Source organism: Lontra canadensis, unplaced genomic scaffold (genome assembly GCF_010015895.1).
Source record: "Lontra canadensis isolate GAN:19392208 unplaced genomic scaffold, GSC_riverotter_1.0 scaffold46, whole genome shotgun sequence".
Taxonomy (NCBI): Eukaryota; Metazoa; Chordata; class Mammalia; order Carnivora; family Mustelidae; genus Lontra; species Lontra canadensis.
The window spans coordinates 1,482,863-1,497,114 of NW_022631040.1; positions in this window are offsets into that span (position 1 = coordinate 1,482,863).

Genomic DNA, 14,252 nt, shown 5'->3' on the forward strand with positions numbered 1-14,252 from the left:
GTATCAGGTCATATAAGGATAAAATGAAACAGAGCTTCACTGAAATTTGAGTAGGATTATTTTAGTGTCATCTGGGTTGGGTAGTTTTTAACATACTATCAGCTTATAGGAGCAGCAACTCTTAGGTAATAGCAGACAACTTAAGAGAAAAAAGCTTCATGAGAAGCTTCAACCAATATCAAGTTTACTTAGTTATCAGAAAGTATACAGGGCAGGAAACAAAATAGCAAACACAGCAACAGCATCACACACATCTACTGGATTCCAGGCAGAATTTTGATGGCCTGAAGACATGCACAGTCATGAGAGGCTTGAATGTGCATGGACAACCTCAGACCATGGAAGCCATCAGTATTGGTTCTTCCCACTTTGATATCTTGTAAATCACATAGCCCTCAGGCACAGCAGCCTGGGCCTATTCTCTAGATTAGCTGCCTCTCCTAAATGCTGGATACTTATTACTGGATCTTCATAATAGATAAAGGCAGTTAATCCTATAGGTAGTTTTTGGCCCAAATCTTACAACTTGGACCTGAAAATTCCTAACAAGTTTTTTTAGTTAATATTGTCACAGAGATTGACTAAGAGTCCTGTCCAAAGATGGTTCAGAGGAATGACCTAAGAACCCGTTGTTCACCTTTCCTCTTCACGTGTTATTTTAGAGTTACTCTGTTATAAAACAAAACCAAAAATGGTTATTTTCCTTGTAACATGATTCAGGAATTTAGCGACAGCTTCTACTAGTTTCTAGCTCCAGCTCTTAGTTCTTACTATGTATCTTTGGGTCATTATTTGATTTTCTTTAAAGAAGAGGATAAAGGATGTGATAAAACCAAGTTATAAAGGAACTGTTAAAAGGAAGGTAGATTGTTGAAATACTTCAAAGTAGCCCTGTTATGTGGGAGTGCAATGAATGAAGGGGGTTCCGGATGAAGTTAGAGAGGTAGGCAGTGGACAGTGAAGGGCCCCATGAACAGGAATAAGAGAATATTTCCCTGCTACAAAAAGCCATTGAAAGAGTACAAATGGCATAATCAAAAAATTAGATCAGTGAAATTGTGGCTGGACTACAATAATTATTCAAGGAAAATGATAAATCAAAGATAACAAAGAATGAAGAGGTTATTAGCCAGAGGGAAAGTCACTGGATATGTCAATTATTCTGCTTATTTATAACATACATATAATCAATTTATTTATAATTATAATCACAGAATAATATACTTATTAAAATGATACATATAATAATAAAAATAATGTTTAACTTTAACAGATTTGTAGGAAAATGGCAAAGTACCTAGAAAAAATGATCTGGTAAATATCATTTTATTAGTTGAGAGACAGAATGTTTCCAGGAACACTAAGGAATCCGTTAAAACAATATTTGGTTGATGCTTTATTGTGCTTTCAAGTACACTAACTGTATGCTGCTGGTATATCAAAATGCATTTGAGTTTTTATAAATCAATCTCATCAAGACACAAGAGGAATTAAAACTCTTAATATTGTACCTTTCCTTATTTTTAAGAATGCTTTTTGAATTAAACTCTGCTATATCTGATATTTTCGTTTTTATAACAAGTCATTTTTTTTTAAGATTTAATTTATTTATTGGTCAGAGAGAGAGAGAGAGAACAAAAGCAGGGGAAAGCAGCCAGTGGGAGAGAGAAAAGCAGGAACCTGGGGTGATGACCTGAGCCGAAGACAGACACTAAACCAATTGAGGCAACCAGGCATCATTATAGCAAGTCATATTATTTGTAGCTTTATAGGGAGTTTCGTATTTATAGTGATTATTGATAGTTCATGATATATTTCAAAATATATCTTATACACTCCATTCATCCCATTTGTTTATTCATATCTCCCTCATTTGCATAAAGTTTTTCCTCATTCTGTTTGTTCTGTTATCAGTTTGAAAATCACATCCTCGGGCGCCTGAGTGGCTCAGTGGGTTAAGCTGCTGCCTTCGGCTCAGGTCATGATCTCAGGGTCCTGGGATCGAGTCCCGCATCGGGCTCTCTGCTCAGCAAGGAGCCTGCTTCCCTCTCTCTCTCTCTCTCTCTGCCTGCCTCTCCATCTACTTGTGATCTCTCTGTCAAATAAATAAATAAAATCTTTAAAAAAAAAAAAAAAGAAAATCACATCCTCTGTTTAATTTTACCATATTATATTAGTGGAATCTAAGAAACTACAAATTAATTCGTTATCTGACCCTATCCTCCAAAAACCAGAGCCCTTGAATGCTCTAATTCTTCTTTCTCTCTGAATTTATATGCCAATAAAATAGTTTGTTTTTCTCCAAACTTTATTTAAATATATTGTTCAATATTTTATAGGAGAGTTTGTGATGTATGAAGTTTAATTTTACAAATGTGTTCTGTCATGATCAAATTAAATAATAAAGCATGTTTTCTTCAACATGCTTCCAAGACTTTTCTTTTCACTTTTATTCCTGACTTTCTAAGATTTCTTAAATCCAAAGAAAGCCACATCTGCCAAACAGAACTACAGCCAAAAAGTTTGAATTGTCTCTTCACCTAATACTTAGAGAAGAAAAATACCCAGCTTATAAGAAAGTAGCTTAAAGATACCATATCCAAAGTATATCTTTAACGGAGAGTTCCAAATATTGGGTCTGGAAGTTTATACTTAAGTTACAACCTGAAGATCTTCCTACAGAGAAAGTCATTAAGAATTTAAGAAAGTGCTTCACAAATCAGGCAGTACACATGGGTCTATAACCTGAGTACTAAATGTTTTGACAAGGGTGTGATTGCTTCAGTTATATATCCCAGGATATTAGACACTTGGGGAATATGTATCTTCTGCAGTAGCAGAAAAGAAAATGCTAGCAAAGCTAAGGCTTTGATTTGTTGTACTTGAATTTCAACCCTGAAAATTAGCCTCAAAATAGTATTTCATTACACATATTATAGCCTTTGTTTGGCAACCATAACAAGTGAGGAAAATTAGGACTTTACATGTATTTTCGGGACATTTAGCACAAAATCTGTCATTTTCAAGAAATGAAGAGAAACTATACCCAATGTCACTATGACTTTAATTTTCTTTTATCAAATTAACTTTCTCTGGAAAATGGAAAATAGTTATAGTTATCTTTGGCCATCAAAAATGCCCATTTAAGTTTGAGAATATATTTATTCTTTTCTACATATACTATACTTTTTGATACTTAAATTAACTCATAAAATTCCATAAATTGACAGAAGTTGTATATGTTGAATATTAGCACTTTGCTAAGGAGAAGTGACATAAATTTAATCTTTATACGCAAGGGACTTTTATTTCCAATTTCATTTGCTATAGGAAACTCACTGAAGTGCAATTAAAACTGGGTAGGCTCAGTGACATGATAAATTCATAAATATCTTGGCCCAATTTTAAGTGTTCATGTATACAGTAAATAGGGAAAAAATATGCTAGAATTCCTAAAGATGAGGACGAGCAAGATATGGACAACATTGATTTTGGGTACTTACCCAAATAAAATGAAAAGACTAAATCAGAAAGACATAGGCATCCCTATGTTTAGTGCATTATTCACAATAGCCAAATTATGGGATGAATCCAAGGGTCCACTGATAGATGAATGGATAAAGAAGATGTGGTGCATATATAAAATGGAATATTAGCCATAAAAAAGAATGAAATCTTGCCATTACAACAACATGGATGGACCTAGAGGTTATAATGCTAAATAAAATGTCAGTCAGAGAGAGACAAATACCACTCACACGTGGAACTTAATAAATAATACAAAGGAGCAAACAAGTTAAAAAGAGACAAAAAAAAAAAAAAAAAGGCAAACAAAAAACCAAGCTCTTACATACAGAGAACAAACTGGTGGTTGTCATAGGGGAGGTGGGTGTGAAGATGGGTAAAAGAGATAAAGAAGATTAAGAGTATACTTATCTTGATGAGTACTGAGCGATATATAGAATTACTGAATTATTATATTGTATACCTGAAACTAATATAACACTGTATGTTAATTACAGTTGAATGAAAACAATAATTAAAAAAAGATTGTCAGTGTTGCTTTTCAATATTATTTTAAGGTATATAAAACAGTACAATGAGACAAAAAAATAAACTACAAATCTATATTATGTAACAAATATTTATAAAATTTTCAAAAGAGTGTCTAGCATGTGGTAAATGCAACTTAGATTTTAAGTGCCATCATTATTTATAGATGATAAGATTCATTATCTGGAAAACCACAGAGAATTAATTGAGACATGATTTTATGTTAAAAGGGATTCAGTTAGGTATCTGATTAGTATATGAAAGTCAATAACTTTTTATGTAATTATGTGAACTAATTAATATAGTCTTGAAAAATACCACTTTCAACATAAAAACATGATTTGTTTTTGATATGCAAAGACAATCAAATGTAAAATATAACCTTAAGGAACTAAAAAAATTGAGAATTATATTTTTTCTGAGAGATAATATAAAAATAAACAAACATGTCAGAGATTTCAATCCTTCTAAGTGAACTTAGATCTTCAAGTTAACATTAATGTACAAATGTTTTTGGTAACATGATAAATTAAATCTGAAGTTTATCAGGAAGATTAAATGAACAAAGAGTAATAAAGACAATTTTTGTCACAAAAACAATAAGGTAAAGAGTTTGTCATAATATTTTTTTGGATTTATTTTAAAACAAAGTATATTATAAAAATAAGTGAATAAAGAGTAAAGTTCAAAAATGGTCATGCATATATTGAAAATTTATTTATAATGCAAGTAGCATTTTTAACAGTCTTGAAAAGGATATATAAAATAAATATTAAAATTACCATTGATTCGCCACTGAAATAAAATATATATAACATATGAAAATTATTTAAAAATACAAACATTAGAACAGAATTGTGTTAAAGAGTATCTTACTGGGGTGCCTGGGTGGCTCAGTGGGTTAAGCCTCTGCCTTCAGATCAGGTCATGATCTCAGGGTCCTGGGATTGAGCCCCGCATCCGGCTCTCTGCTGAGCAGGGAGCCTGCTTCCCCCTCTCTCTCTCTCTGCCTGCCTCTCTGCCTACTTGTGATCTCAATCTCTCTCTCTGTCAAATAAATAAGTAAAATCTTAAAAAAAAAAAAAAGAGTATCTTAATTTCAAGGTCCTTTCTAAGAGAACCTGAAACTCATAATAAAAAAGAAAAATACTGGCTGGTTGAACCATAACTGTGGTCCATAATAAACACATATTTTTAAAAAAGACAAATTAACTGTATTTAGACAAAATATTAATCAAAACTAAAATATGAACCTTAATACAGTGCTATTACTACTAAAGTACAACAAGCATTTGGACTCTAGAAGATGTCTCTCTAATAAATTCTTTTTCTGCTCCAGAATCCTATCTGGGATCCCTCACTACATCTAATTTAAATATCTCCTTGGTACCCTCCAATATGGGGCAATTGATCAGTCTTTCCTTATCTTTTAGGAATCTGGAAAATTTGGAGAGTCTGGTCAGATATTTTGTGGAATGTCCCAGAATTGTCTTAATTGACTATAAATTTTAATTTAAAGTTTTAAAAGAGCTAGCATAAGTAAAATTGTCATGTACTGTGGCTAACTTGTCACAATACACTAATGCTACCATAACATGAACAGTCAAGCCAGAACTGAGTCTGAGGTTCAGGTCTGTATCACTGACTGTCTGCATGATATTCACTCCATTGGATCCTTCATTGTCACTCCACAAAGCCCTTCATATGAATCCCCTTCATAACCAAGTATCTTGGCATACAGGATCTCATTTATTGTCTCCAATTTCTGATTCCCATTTCTCTATTATTGCCTATAGTGACTTGATTTCTGCCTTATCACTGAAATCACTTATCCACTGAAATCCTGAGAGGAGCAATTTCCATCTCATCTGGCAGACTATAAGATGATCACTATGAACAGCTTTGTGAAAATCTTCATCCTGGTACTTATCGATAACTGGTGATCTAGTCCAGTAGTTATCAACTGGAGGCAGTTTTAAATCCTTCAACCCAAAAGGGGACTTTGGAAAATCTACTGACATTTTTAGTTTTCACTGAGAATGCTACTGGCATCTAGGGGGTAGAAGACAATGATACTATTGTCTTACGATGCACAAGACAATCCCTGAAAATAAAGACTTATCTGGTTCAAAATTTAAATAGTGCTGAGGTTGAAAAACCTGATGAAATCATGTACTCATCTTTGAACGTCACTTGATAATCATCAAAACAAAACATTTCCACTCATCCCTAATGCCTGAGCAATATACCAGTCTCATTGAGTTGGAAAGTCTAGTGCAATTCCTTCACATAGCAGAACTCATTAAATGTCTTACGAATAAACAAATGTTATATATACTCTTCCAAGAAGGAGATCTCTTTAACACTCAATGAATGCTACTAGATGTTTTGAAGCAAATGCCAGAAGACCATTATCTTCTGTACTATCAAACTGTCCTTTTTATTATTGGACTTAATCATTCTCCCTTTGCATGAAAATGTCAACATATACCTCAGAAAAGGAAATGCAAAGCTAAGCTTTGTAAGTGTGGCCAATTAGGTTCCACAGGGTAACTATTCACATAGGTCACTGCTGTTTATTCAGATTACAGCTTCAAAAGGGCAGCCTCCTGGACTAAATGTTAGAATGAGAGGCATTTTCGTGTAAGAAAAATACACAGAATAATATAACAGACTAAGCATATGTTAAGGAAGTGAGTCAATGAGATTTCATCTAAATTGCACTTAACTCATATCTAAATTGTGTCTTATGATCCTTATTGTACCTCTTTGTTGTTTTCCCTTCCATATTTTCTATTTCATATTAATTTGTTTCATAAGAAATATAACTATACTAAAATAAAAATATCTATGATTCTTTAGAATCTTGAAGGTGTAGAATCTGGTTAATGTTAAGCCTTATAATAATTATTTTTTATTTCTGTATAATATCTTGTATACTCACTCCATTTTGAAACAGAAAATCAAACTTTTGTGATTTTTAGTAATATATTTCTTGAGCTAACTTAAATCTAAGTACAGTAAATTAATGATGCAAAAAAAAACCCTACCATGGAAAATATTAAAAATTATAAATAAGATCAATCAATGTTTAAAAGTAGCAAGAAACCAAACATTTAAAATAATCATATTGTCAATAAGAAAAAATCAGAAAAGAGCACACTTCTATTAAATTTAGAAATTTTCCTGGGCTGCTTGCTATAAAATTAAGTTAATAAAAAATCCAGTTACTTACAAGTATATGTCTAAAATATGTAATAAATTCTCTGCAAAAAAATGAAAATATCCAATATATGATAAGACATATATTTATCAGTATATATTTTTGAAAACATAGTGGAAAAGCCCTATCAGCTGCTTGTCATCACTACATACTGATTAATCTAAGATAAGTCACTCTACACCAGTTCTAATAGATACTTCTGAAATGATGGAAATGTTTTATTATTGCACTGTTCAATATGGTAGTTCTTAGCTACATGTAACTCCTCAGCACTTGAAATGTGACTAGTGGACAGAAAAACTCAATTCTTATTTTTATTAAATTTAGATAAATATTAATTGAAATAACAACATGTCTAGAGTCCGCTTTATTGGACAGCATGGTAGAATATTAGCTTATTGTTCTATCACTTTATTAATAAATATAGTTCACAAATTAGGAAAATAATTAATGATTTTGCTTTTGTCAATTTTTGTGGAAACTGATTTCTGTGAATGCCATTCCTAAGCATTTCATGGCTAAGTTTATTCTGAATCAGATAAAAGAAACGCGGGCTCTAAGCAAGTAAAAACAAACAAACAAACAAATAAACAAATAATTTTTTTAAAAAGCCTCTATTAGTTTGGTCTTAAATCCTCTTTTAAATGGACAACCAAAAAAAAAAAAAAAAAAAAAAAGGACAACCGCTCTTTCAATGCATGGGAGTTTCCTCCGTGTAAGGACTCCAAAATAAGTGCTTTTAAATTGAACCTACTGAATAACTTTGTGAGCAATTCCCACATGAAGAACATCAAAAAGTATAATGTTATTGCTTATTTATTTTATGAATCTTTCTTCCCTATTAGGGAACCTTTAATTACTTTTCCTGAAACTCAAAAGCATAAATCTTTACTGCCTTCTCTGGTAATGAGACACATTAAGTGCTTATAAAATTCACCGGAGATTTTGCTGATGACAGTGCATTTGAAATATAATTTGATGCATGTTCATACACAAAATCCCATTGTGTTCAGCCATCCTTAACATGTAAAATGACACATACTCCCCTCATTTTCCTGACAACACAGAGGCCACAATTAGGGACTCAATAACTTTGGATAAAACCCTGAGCTAGTTGCACATCCTGTGATTCTTGGTGCACTTGATAAATGTTAAAAGACACAACTGGAATTTAAACAAAAGATTCAATAATATTTTGAACTGTTGTCATTGGGAATAAATAATTAAAATTTCTGTCAGAAAATAATAATCTGTATATTATTTTGGCCTGGAAAATGAAAACTTTTAAAAAATTTTTGTAACCTGGTCATAGATTATTTTCGTTTTCTCATTTAAACAACTTAAAAATTAATTTAAAAAAGGTTTTTTTTTTTCCTACTGTCAATTAAAAAATGGGTAGCTGTATTTTTTCACTGCAGTGCAGACTTTTTGATTTGGGCTAACACGACAGTACTAACAATAAAATGAAAAAAAAAATCTCACTTTACTTTGCATTTAATACCTACCTACCCACCAGAAATTTATACTCGTTAGTAGTCTTGGAAAGCTGACTAGAATTTTGCTTAAATTTGTCTCTATAGAGGCTTGGTTTTGTCAGCATTCTTTGAGTATAATTGTATATGTATGTGTGTGCATCTCTGTGTGTGTAGGCATGTATGTATATTTTATTGAACTGCATTAATTAACTGTGGCTGTTTGAAACCTCTTTAGCTACTATGCTTTAAAACATAAATATTAGATTCCAAATCTAATATTTCTCTCTAAAAAAATCTCTAAATTCTGTTCTTTTAATTCATAGAAGAATTGCTGATGTGATAACTCAAGTTGTTGACTTATTATGGTTTATAGTTTAATTGGCCAAACATTGTACTTCTGGAGAGATTTTTATATATAACATGAGCCTGGGAGATAGGGAACTTTGTTTCAATTAGAAACATACAGTGAATCGTGATTTTGAACACAGAATGCATGACAACTGAGGTTTGTTTCTCAGCTCTAAGGGTCCATATTTACAATAGTAATCAACTTGTCTCAATTTATTGAACCAACTAAATATTTGATAGTGCTGGGATAATACAATTTTGGAAACATTCTATATTTTAATTGACAAATATATACTAAGGATTATATATATACATCAAGTAATGCAATATATTAGGAAATGCCCTAATATTTTGGCTTTGGCTACTAAGGCATAGTGCACAAAAGTATGTTAAAGGATTGAGCTTTCTGAATCTATGGGTGGATGCTTTTCATTTTTTAATATTCTAATTCTTTGATTTTTCTCAAATATTCTCAAATATTTCTTCTTTTGCTCTCTATTTACCTTCAGAAAAGAGCATGCCTCTTCTTTTGAGACGTTACTGATGTAAGGTGTTTGAGTTGTATTTAGGCTTTTTATGCAACTCCGATTTCATTTGCTCCACGCCTTCAAATGTTTTGAGGAGGAATCAGAACATTTCCTTCAGAAAAGTTTGGAACCTACATTTTTGCATGATCCCTAAGATCTCTGTGCTTTTTTTAAAGCTAAATCCTCAGCTTATCCTATTCTCTCTCTCTCTCTCTCTCTCTCTCTCCTCGTTTCTCCTATAGCTCAGCTACAATCTTTTGGGTCACAGAGGAGTTTTCCTTGTTCTCTAAGCCCCTTCTCAGCTTTCTGTGCCTTTAGAGATCTTCATCTATCCTGCGACTTTCCCTTAGTCTTCGAAACAGAAATGCTCTACATTTGGTAAAGTCCGGGAATGCCTCCCACATATATTTCGAGCACTCTTATTTCACCCTCAGCTGAAGCGATTGAAGTTTTTGCATGTCACAAATGGATTTCTGGGATGCCTCCTGCTCTCTTTGGAAAAGCAGCTGAAAGCCCAAATCACCTGGAATTGATAACTCTCATCTCTCTTCTGCACCCACCATCACATATTTAATTTGGGAAAATGCAGTGCACCTATGTTGGAAGAGAAGTATGTATAAGAATTATTTTATAACCCTTTGACAATCTCAGAAAGTCTCAGAGAATCTAGAAACAGTTAAATTCTCTAGGGAATAAATTATTTCCACTCTGCCTCTGTCTCTACTCAATCAGCAATGCTTTCCCATGTGTCTAACAGCAGTGGTAAACATTCTGTCCATTAACCTGCATGAAATGCAAAGACAAAGCTTGTTCCTCTGAGATAGTAGAGATCACCTCTGTATTATTACCCACCAAAAGAGCACCTTGTATAGGGATTATACCTCGGGATTAGTGCTCTTCATAGTGTAGCGCATCAGCATCAGCTAGGCACTTGTTACGCATGAAAATCCTCAATCCCCATTCTGACCTACTGAATCAGAAACTCTGGGACTACCTGAAAATCTGTTCTTTACTAACCTGATGATTCTGATACCCAGTGAAGCTGAAAAAACATAGCTATCACTGTGATTAAACATGCGAATGTGACTAAAAACAGTATCTAGGGTGTGTGTGTGTGTGTGTGTGTGTGTGTGTGTGTGTGTGTAGGATTCAAAGATGAACATGTCAATTTCTACCAAATATTTTAGTATTTTATTTATTAACAGAAGTATATTTTAATGAACCCTCTCCTTTTTAAATCCAATCTGGTTTGTAATACTGCTACTTAAAGTTCCTAGTGTTTCAGATTTCTGAGGCTCAGTTTTCTCATCTGTAATAATAATAATAATAGCTAAGTTTTAAGGTTGTGATAGATATAACTAAGAAAATGTAATCATGTAAAATACTTAGTACAGAGCCCATGGATATTATAAGTATGACCATCACTTTTCCCTATAAGGGCTATAACTGATAGAATTGCTTTATTAGGATTAATTAATTCCTTATTTGTTCTGCACAACATATATGAAAATGTGCTCCCTTACACATTTTTTTCGTTTTCATTTTCTTTTAATGTAAGTTCTATGCCCAATATTGGACTTGAACTCACAACCCTAAAATCAAAAGTCACATGTTCTATGGATTAAGCCAGCCAGGTGCCCCTCCTCCCTTATATTCAATGTTAAGGATGTCACATTCCTGCTTTATACTTCTTTGAACATCTCTCTCACCACCTAATATGACTTTTCCTTGCTTTCTGTGTGTTTCAAAAACATTAGTTAAAGTTGAAGTCCTATTGCTAGAAAACGCAATACCTAATTAAAATTCTTTGAAAGACATAACTATAAGGACAGTATAAGTGGCTTGGTATTTTTTTGAAAATGATGTGGACATTTAAAAATTTTAAAACAAAATTGCATGGTAGACAAAATATAATATTTTATAGAAAAATGGTAAACAAATGCATTTATTTATCCATCTAACATGTATTTATTGAGTGCCTCATGTACCAGGCACTTGAAAACATGAAGTTACATTTGAGAGGAAATGTCACAAATTAAATAACTTACCCAGTAACTAACTACATAGTTATCATAAGAAACAAGTTGTATTTTCTGAGCATTAAAAAATTAGTTATTTTTAGGGGTGCCTGGGTGGCTCAGTGGGTTAAAGCCTCTGTCTTCAGCTCAGGTCATGATCTCAGGTTCTTGGGATCAAGCCCCACATCGGGCTCTCTGCTCAGCAGGGAGCCTGCTTCCCCTTCTCTCTCTGCCTGCCTCTCTGCCTACTTGTGATCTCTCTCTGTGTCAAATAAATAGATAAACTATTAAAAAAAAAGAAAAGAAAAACATTTGTTATTTTTAGAATGTCAGATTTATTTATTAGACTTTCTTCCTCTCCCTACTTTTTTTTCTCTTTTTCTTCTTCCTTTCTTATGTTCATTAGAAATGGTATCAGGTGTTTGGTTTTTTTAGTTGGTGTACTTTTCAATACTTATTATTGTTGCAATTGTGAGAACAGGTAACTCTTGATTGTAATGTTAATTTGAAATAATTTTCTGGAGAAAATTTGGCAATTGCTATAAAAAGAGGAAGAATTCCCTCTACCTTTCCAGGTCTTTCTAGTTGGACTAAGAATCAAATTGACAGGAGACTGATTAACAGGAGAAAGTAAAATGTAATAGCCTGTGAGTGCTGGGGATCCACACAGATATGCCAAAGACAGTCACACAACATGATGTTTATATGAGCTAAGGAGAGGGGTAGGGGTTTGAGAATACAAAGGGAAGAAAGACCATTAACAGGAAGGTGAAAGGAGATTTGGGAAAACAAAGATTGCCATATTATAGAGGTAAGCTTGTTAGGTAAAGAGGAAACTGTTAATAGCTGTCTTCCTGGTACGAATAGGTAATTGAGAGAGAGAAGTAAAGAGCTTTTACTGAATCTGCTGGGTTTTGATTGTTTTTAACTCAAAATAATGTTCATGCCAACATGGGCCATCTTGGAGAAAATAAAATTTTTCTATGTCTTAAAATACCAATATCATTTTAATTCAAAGTCAAAGGAAAATGCTAGAGAATTCCTAGTGGTATGGCAAAGATGAGTAAGTTATCTCCTCACTGATAAGGAAGGTAATAACGAAGCAGTCACAAATTTGCACAATAGATAATTATTACAGAATTTACACATAGATGAAATGAATAGCTCCTTCCATTTATTACTAGAATTTCCTAATTTATATTGTAAAATAAAAGAAAAAAATGCAATTTTATTAAGAGTTCTTAATTCAAAGTTAATGTATTTATAGCCACTATAACCACTGATAACATTACAGTTTTGTCATTGGAATGAAGAAGAAAATTTTGAATAGCTTTTATAAATCAAACTAGAGGAGATATTGTATCATAAGATAATAACTTTGATAGTATGCTTAGTTATTTTAAAGCTAAAACTATTTTTATTTTATTCATATAAAATATTGTATTAAAGGAAAATATTGGTACATATAATCATTCTAGTCTGGGAATGATAGCCTCAATAAAAGTGCATTACAAAGCTTAACAATTTTTGGATTCACCAAATGGTACTTTATCTACCTTGAAATGGGATCCATTTGAAATACTAGTATTTCTGATAACATATATAGGTTTCAAAGTGCCTTTGTTAAATTTTATGGTAGTGTTTGGCATTGGAAGATTTATAGAAGAAAAAAGATGAAGACCTACAATATTACAAATAAAATGGCATTTTTTTCACTTTTGTAAACTTTATAACTGTTTCAAACATTCAACACACAATCCTAGAAATAATCTTACTTGGAACCTGAAGGCCAACTAGTTAACACTGTATCAAATTAAATACTCATCCCATTTAAATGTTATATTTCCATATAAGATTGGAATACCTTAATTATATTTTCAAAATCCCTAAATTAACTTTTCATTGAAATAAAAATCTTAATTTTGTTAGTTCATCATTTTTATCATAACATATGTGGTTGATGATTGCCTGTTTCTTTGGAGATTTTTGATTAGTTTCAACAAAGTGGCATAATATTTTCAGTGATTTTGGAGAATTTTTTCCTCATTTACATTAATGCTTTCAAACATCAACTACTAAGTTTCATTTCTGTTAGTAAACTGGGTTTTATATACTTGAATGTCATTAAATATATTGGCAAGGTATGTTGCACTGTAGAAACCACACTCCTTGAAAGCATTTTTATATTAGAGTAGAAACTTTAAAGACAGACATAATATTAACAACATAAAGGGCACATCTGAAGTTGGGAAACAATAAAGTATTACAGCCACTTAAAAACACTATAGTTTGAAAACAGCTGGTGACAAGGAATTGCATGTTTTTCTATCTCCAGGTAACTTCATTTTAAATTCTGAAAGCAACTCTATTACTTAAACTTGAGCTATTAAGATGAATTTGTACTTGATTTCTAATCAATTTTTCTTTAATTCACAAAGGGTGCTATAGAAATTATTTTTAGGTCAGTATACAAAACACAACTATCAATACTGAAAACAAGCAAAACATTTTCTTAGTCTTTGTAAAACTTAATATATGCCATAAAAGATTTCAAATAGCATATCTAAATATTGCATATAAATTATATAGGATGACTACAAACACACTT